Source organism: Cervus canadensis, chromosome 3, assembly GCF_019320065.1.
Source record: "Cervus canadensis isolate Bull #8, Minnesota chromosome 3, ASM1932006v1, whole genome shotgun sequence".
In the NCBI taxonomy this organism is placed as follows: Eukaryota; Metazoa; Chordata; class Mammalia; order Artiodactyla; family Cervidae; genus Cervus; species Cervus canadensis.
Genome location: NC_057388.1, coordinates 66,099,062 through 66,106,736, shown reverse-complemented (window position 1 = coordinate 66,106,736; position 7,675 = coordinate 66,099,062). Strand labels below are relative to the sequence as shown.

Sequence of the window (7,675 nt, the reverse complement as noted above, 5' to 3'; positions counted from 1 at the left end):
GACATAATACAGATCTGCTGAAGTGGTCCAGTAGCATGGCCTCCCGGAGAAGGCAATGGCACCCCACTCCAGTACTCTTGCCTGGAAAATCCCACAGACGGAGGAGCCTGGTGGGCTGCAGTCCATGGGGTCGTGAAGAGTCGGACATGGCTGAGAGACTTCACTTTCACTTTTCACCTTCATGCATTGGAGAAGGAAATGGCAACCCACTCCAGTGTTCTTGCCTGGAGAATCCCAGGGACAGGGGAGCCTGGTGGGCTGCCCTCTATGGGGTCGCACAGAGTCAGACACGACTGAAGCGACTTAGCAGCAGCAGCAGCAGCAGCGTGGCCTCCAGGAAGTTGTGGAAAGACCCTCAGCTGAAAAGGGCCACCATGAACAGGAGACATCTTTGCACCTGCAACAGGTCCCTTCAGGTCAAATCCTGGGTGAAGTCCCTTCAAGTGTTGAAGGAAAGCAAAGAATAAGATGCTGTGCTTTGTATTGTTTAAAGGGCTGCCTTGCATTGAGTTCATTCCTAAAGCCATAAGCACTTCATCTGCAGGGAGCCCAGAGTCCTTCTGTGTCTTAACAAATCTCATATAATCAAAAACTACCTTTAATTAATGCAAAATAGAGTATTGTTAAATACATACCTGTGGGTGTTTTGTTTTGACTGGGTTTTGAGACTAAGAGGGCAGCTGATTAACAAGTATTCTTTGGACCAATCTAGCTGTTTCCAAGAACCTCAGAACAATTCATACCTGTTATTTCATTGTCTTCACAGTAACTTATGGTTTGGGCATTCACATCCCCCCCATCCAATTGTATGGATGGGGCAGGTGTCTGACAAATTTAATGATCTTCAGTAAGTTAGAAGCAAAATCCTCCTCATCTCTATAATCATCTGTTAGCTGGAAACCAATTTAATATTTCAGTTCAGTGGGGAACTGAGGAAGCTACAAAGGTGATAACACTTATTTTATTTACCTATCAGCCTTATTGAACATCTGCCCTTTCCCCATTAACAACATTGTTTTATGTTCCATATTTATTTTTACTTATGCTTCTTATTCCAAAAAAAAATCTGTGATAGTTGAAGAACAGGGAAAGAAAAATATATAATTTTTAATGTAAATACAGAAAATAGACAAAGATATAAAAAAGCATCTGATACTTTTTTGGCTTTGGATCTGAGTATGTAGAACTTTCTAGAGCAGTGGTATGTGATAGGTTAACCTATAAAATACTAAATTATTATTCAATATTGAGAAAAGGAACCTTCAGAGGCTTGCAAGATGCTTGCAAGATGGTACAAACAAGGAATGGACATAGCCCTAAAATTAAGCTTTACATGTACTGGTTCTTCATTGCAATAAAGATATGCAGAGCATCTGGGCAGCTTCACAGATAACTGAGCCAGAGCTTTTGTACTAGGATTCCTGGTAAAGCTCAGTTTGTTACCATTAACTCATCTCAGTTTTCTCATAAAATCTAGCATTTTCCCCAGTAAGGCCAAATCTACTTCTGGTTAAATTCCTTAGATAAAAGGTATAGGTATACCTCAAAGCAAAAGTCCATTCCTAGAATAACTGTTTGTCAACTGAAATTTTGTGAATTGATCTATATTTTATATGTGTATGATGAAATGAAAAAGAAGGAATTTGGGAAAGAGTCCACTGCCTAAAGAAGCCCATCAGTGAATCTTTTTTATCTACCTGTCATATAATTTTTAATATTTTATTGATATTATTTTTTTTAACTTTCATATGTAATACGTATGTGTTGTAATAAGCCAGAGAATACAGAGAGGTTCAAACAAAGGGTTAATAATCTTCCCACCAGCTCCCATTTCATCCCAAGTATTTAATACAGTTTGGTGTGGATACTTCTACACTCTAATCATAAAAATATGTACAAATATACATATATACTTACTGAGGCTTGGTGGAGTTTTAGTTCTTGCTTTCACTCTTTTTTACTAAAACAAATTCTAAAAAAAAAAAAAGAATTCTACTGTAGACATTTTTTTTTTCTCACTTACCTATATAGTACAGTCATCCCTCCAGTTCAGGACTCATGATTCTATCTCCTTATGTTTAATAACAGCCATGTGCGTGCTAAGTGGCTTCAGCTGTGTCCAACTCTTTGCGACCCCATGAGCTGTAGCCCACCAGGCTCCTTTGTCCATGGGATTCTCCAGGCAAGAACAGTGAAGTGGGTTTCCATGCCCTCCTTCAGGGATTTTCCCAACCCAGGAATCGAACCTGCATCTCCTCCCACAGCACCTGCATTGTAGGCTGATTCTTTACCACTGAGCTACTGAGGAAGCCCCATAACAACCATAGTTACCAAATAGTCCACAGAGTGAATATCTAACGATTTGCTCAACCGTGGCCATTCGGATAGACACATTTAGATAGATATTCTGTTTTTCCCTTGTCTTTTTTTTTTTTTTTAATCATCATAAACAGTGTTGCAAGAAGCATTCTGGTATGCATTTCCTGAAGGCCTAGCAACTCTTGGGCTTCCTTTCCAAGTTTAGATTTTTTCATATCAGTTTTCCTTAAAATAATTAGAGCTAAGTTTAATAGAGCCTAGAAATATCTTGGAGCACACTACTATCCTTCGTTTTTAGAATGCACGTTTTTATACTGATTGAATTCCAACTGCAAGCCAGCCTTCCATCTCCAACTGCTGCAGCAGCTGCTCCTTGCTGGAGCAGGAAGTGTTGTCCTGCAAAGTTTTGATCATTGCCTGGCCTCTCCACACTGGGAACAAGCTTCCCCACCTGCAGGCTCTATAACTGGTTTGTAAACTTTCACTCCTAGGAAACTAACAGAGATGTATAAAAGGCAGAACAGTCAGCCTCAAGACCGTGTTAGTAATGACATCCTTTGTAAAACTACCAGCTATTTGTTCAAATAGGGAAATAGAAGTCCAGCAGAGGTTTGTATATTTGGTGTGTGCAGGCATATAGGGTGTCAGGATACTGGAGAGAGCTACATGGCGCCAAAACACATGATTTTTGAGCCTTAATCACCCCAGAGAGTGATCATATTTCTTGCTACTCTGTGATAGTAGAGTTGCAAGATTTAGGAAAGAAAAACACAAGGTGCCCAGTTAAGTTTGAATTTAAGGTAAACCACACATAATTTTTATTTATCCCATATATATTATATAAAATTACATTATGATAATACATGGGATACACATTAAAAAGTTTTCTGTGGTTTATCTGAAATTCTAACTTAATAGGGTGTTTTATTTTTCTGAAAGAAGAAATGTGCTCCCTGCTCCCACCTTGAACTTTCTTTGCTTTTGTCTCTGTGTCAGAACCATACAGCAGAAGGAGTCACCTTTTCCTGCATACTTGGGGATGTTCACATCATGACCACAACTCCTATCGGTACAGCAGAAGCAACTAGTCCCCAGATACTTTGCCTAAGTGCTGAGCTCACTGATGGTTATCTTACATCTACTATCCTTACTTTCTGGGTTGAGGGACCTCTGTATTCCCAACCTCCTCTCATTCTCTGATCATGAAAAATGGTCCAGTCCCTGACCTATGTCTGAACTCTCTTAATTGCATCCTTTCTGTATTCTACCTTATTTGTTTCATGACCTATTAATGGATCGTAACACACAGTTTGAAAAACACTAGAAAACATCCCAGCACCTTCATCTTAAAAATGGGAAAATCAGAGGATATTGTGGTAAATAACTTGATTGAGATTAGTTCAAGTAATCATATAATCATGAGAAGATAAAATATGCTAGTGAGGGCATGATTCTATTCAATCAAAATACTAAACAGAGAATGGATGGTGGGATGTGTTGTGCATATTTAGTCAATGCCTTAAAAATTAAGAGGAAAATTAAAAAACGAGAAGAGGTCCACTACTTAACTGAGTATGTACTATGCATTAAGCACAAAATAAGCAAAAGGGAAAAATTAGAATCAAGATCAGAATCTATCAAAAATCATTAGCCTATTTTTAACTCATTCCCTAATCTCTGCCTATAAAAAATTATTTTGCCCAACAGAAAACAGAAAGACAAGAGAGAAAATCAATGAAACCAAAAGGTTCTTTGAGAAGATCAATAAAATTTATAAACCTATTGTCCATACTGGTCAGAACCAAAAGAGAGAAGATTATCAATATCAAGAATGTGAGACGTGAACATCACAATACTGTCTACAGATATTAAAAGGACCATAAAGAATATTATAAACAACTTTCTGTCATTAACAAGAGCCTGGATAAACAAATTTTGCTATATCCATGCAATGGAATACTACTCAGCAATCAAAAGGAATGAACTTTAAGTCAGGCAATGACATAAAGAAATCTCAAAATAACTAAGCCTATATAGAAAAAAAAAAGGGCCTTATACAGAGTATATATTCTGTGATTCTATTTATATAAAGTTATTAAAGAGAGAGAGAGGTATGCAGTGAATCCTCCCCACCAGTGAAAGTAGTCATCCTCAAGAAAACATTCACTTCCTACTTGTGCCTAATGGCTTTATTTTGGGGGAATCAATAAAGATTCCAAATTGTTTCTTCATGGTGGACACAGGCCAAGAACTTGAGTCTGCCCTGGGGCCCCAGCTACTACCTGGGTTACTGGAATAGAAGAACACCAGTGGTCATAACTCACTGCCTTACTAACATATATTACACTTCAGGCATTGTGCTAAATACCTCAGATAACCAATGACTAAGATACACTTTTTGCCCTTGAGACCTCACAGTCCAGGTAGAGGACAGACCAGTAAGCAAATAAGTATAATAAAACATTATCACGTTACTATTGAGATGGCCATATTAGAGGTGAGTATAAGATGCCTTAAAAAAAAGGAACAATCTAACCATATAGCAGATTAAAAGTATTAGGACTAAAGGAGCAAATATTAGAACTGAAAGGAAAGAAAATTTTCAGCTTACTTTAGAGTCTCTGAACCACCCATGATGAAAAGAGTTTCTAAATCAAATCCAGCTTGTATTTCCAGGCCAAACTACAGCCCCTTCTATTTCCCACTCAAGCCAGCAAAACATTTCTTTCCAACTGGGTTGTCTCCTCTCATCCGTCAAGCAGCACTTCAGATATGATACTATCCCCTCAAGGGGGAAAAGGAGCTGTATTTGTGGAAAAGTGTTATCTTTACCTTCCCATGGAAGCCTCTGAGCTCTTTGCTGTTCCTCAAAAAGGCCCAGAAAGCAAACAGACCAACAAACAAAAAGTAAAAGTAGGTTATTTGGGTAATACCCCCATATCTGGTTCTGAGGACTTCTGGTCAAGGGAGGAATCTATTCCCTTGGTTGAATTTTGGCACTCCTGGATCCTGACACGGAAGTGTACTACAAACTCTGACCATAATCCTTCTCCTAGTGTTTGTCTGTGTTGCAACGTTTACATGTATAATCTCCAGAACCTCTACTGCTGTTCATTGTCCCATCAAACGAGTAACAAATGATCACCTAGCAATAAGACCTGGAAAAATCTGGCGTCTATACAAGTGGAAACAACCACCCCCGGAAACCTGCATGTAATCAGTATTCATGCAGTGGGTCTGTGTGACGTGGGGAGAAAAGGGTGGAGTTGGCAAATGGAGAATAAACAGTACACGGCACGATGAATATCTGTTGAATGAATAAAGGAACCCAGCAAGGTACACAGTAATTAATGTGTGGCAAAGAATGAATTAGTGAGTTATACCAAATGTACATTCTTCTATTTAGGCTTTTGTTGCGGGTGGGAGTAATAATCCATAAATGCCAATTTTTGTCCTTGGCTTATAACTTCGTCTTAAGCCAAGACTGATAAGAAACTTAAAGAATAAGTTAAATGGGACCTGCTTTAGCGATTTCATACATATTGTTTGTGGTGTAATTTGGCTTTAAGTCTGGACTTAAGAGTTGTGGCACAAATAATTCTTTACCCCACTCCCTAAAATATCACCAGATCAACACTTCATATCTAGGGAGTTTACCCTGATTCCAAAAGCTACCCAAATCATATTTTCTGGAAGGAGTTAAAAAGGTTAGCAAATTTGGAAAACCACCAAGTAAATTGCCAAATAATCCCTTTGTAACGGCCTGTTTTGAATTATAGCCTAAAAAAAATGTGAGCTGATGAGGGTTAAAGCCAAGGAAGCACGGAAGCAGATTCAGTTTTGGAGCTATCTGTGACATGATATTTGCTGGTATAAATGCTAAAAATCTCTGGTTCTGAAATCAGATAGACCTGGTTTTGAATCTCACACTCTGTGACTTTCAGCAAGTTACTAACTCTGATGCATCAATTTCCTCATCTATAAAATAGTACTAGTATCCACATTTCTTTGCTTTATTATTGACAACCGGCATTCATCCTCCCCACTTACATTGCTCTCCCCCATACCCAGGACTGAAAGGCTGGTAATTAGATGCTTCAGACTTCATTTCTTTCATGGTTCTCAAAAAGAAATACATTCTGACAATGAAATGTATAACATTCTGTAAGACATGGAAGTTCAAGGATTAGCAAATGTGAAGTTTCACAGCAACTTCTAAGTTTTCCGTTCTAGTTACCAGCCTGGGTGCCACCGGATGGCTATGACCAGCTGTAACCATGGGCAGTAGGTTCTTGTAGTTTCCTGATCTGAGTAGTAACAGCAACTTCTCATGGTAAGACTGCAGTGGCAAAGCTGAAAGCTAACAGGTACCTCTTCTGACTTCATCAGCATTCCAACCTCTTTTTAGAAGCTCTAATTCCTTCTATTAAATCCTTCCCTACTTTAAACACCTAAGGTGGTTTCTGTTTTTCTGAATCTTGAATGATATCTATTCAAGTTTCATACCCAAAAAGTACCTTTTGTATAAATGATCCTTGAGTTGAATCACTTCCTTTGGCATGTATATAATTGTTTGTGGAATATCCTATAAAATTGAAGACTTCAGAGTTCTCCAGAGCAATGTGGAGGACTTTGTTCATTATCCTGCTGGCACTTTTATTAAACTAATTTATTTGGTTAATATAACCATTTCTAACATCTTAGTTATAAAATCATACCATATTTAAAAATAAAATTAACTAGTTTTCTTGGTAAGAAAAGTACAATTTATAAAATTCAAACATATATTTAGAAACCAAATGAAATTTTTGTTTACCAAGAGCCACTAATAGCCCATTCTTTAAGACAGAAACTTGAAATGATTAGTTCTGTCGATGAAAACATAAATACTTTACATGCTTGTTTATTGTTCTCCCACCTAGTTTGACATGCTGCACTTGAGGTAACAGAACTTCATTAGTAACTTTTATATTATTTTAATTAAAAACAAAAGAAAGCCAGGCAATTTGTTAGAAACACAGTCATTCTTTGATGATTCTGCTAAACTGTAGTGGAATTGAGAACGGCCTCTCTCACACCACATCCCTCATTTCCAGTCCCAACACTTTCCATGAGTATTGTATAGTATATTTGAAAATACTCCATATTATATTAATGCAGCATTCTTTCCCTGTCCTGGGTAAGACTGTAACCTTCTTGAAGGCAAGTTTATCCCTATGGGGAAAACCTTGGCATGATGTTCTGCATACTAAAACTATTGTTGAGACCATGCCTCATAGATTTGCAGAGAGAAACACCAGCTGAAACTTCAGCACCATTTCCTTTAGTGCCTGAACTTTCCAAAGTCAAGTCCAGT

The 7,675-nt window shown here is 38.0% G+C and overlaps 1 long non-coding RNA gene across 2 annotated transcripts; it reads right to left on the bottom strand.

Annotated features, from left to right (window-relative positions):
* Nucleotides 1–228: 228 nt before the first annotated feature.
* Nucleotides 229–6,583, bottom strand: LOC122438473. Of its 2 annotated transcripts, none has more exons than XR_006268563.1 (3): nucleotides 6,370–6,583; nucleotides 1,918–1,972; nucleotides 229–437 (listed from the first exon to the last, which is right to left on the bottom strand). It is a non-coding gene; the product is annotated as an uncharacterized LOC122438473 (long non-coding RNA). The 2 variants fall into 2 exon arrangements; XR_006268564.1 differs by lacking the exon at nucleotides 6,370–6,583 and adding an exon at nucleotides 5,152–5,636.
* Nucleotides 6,584–7,675: the final 1,092 nt, after the last annotated feature.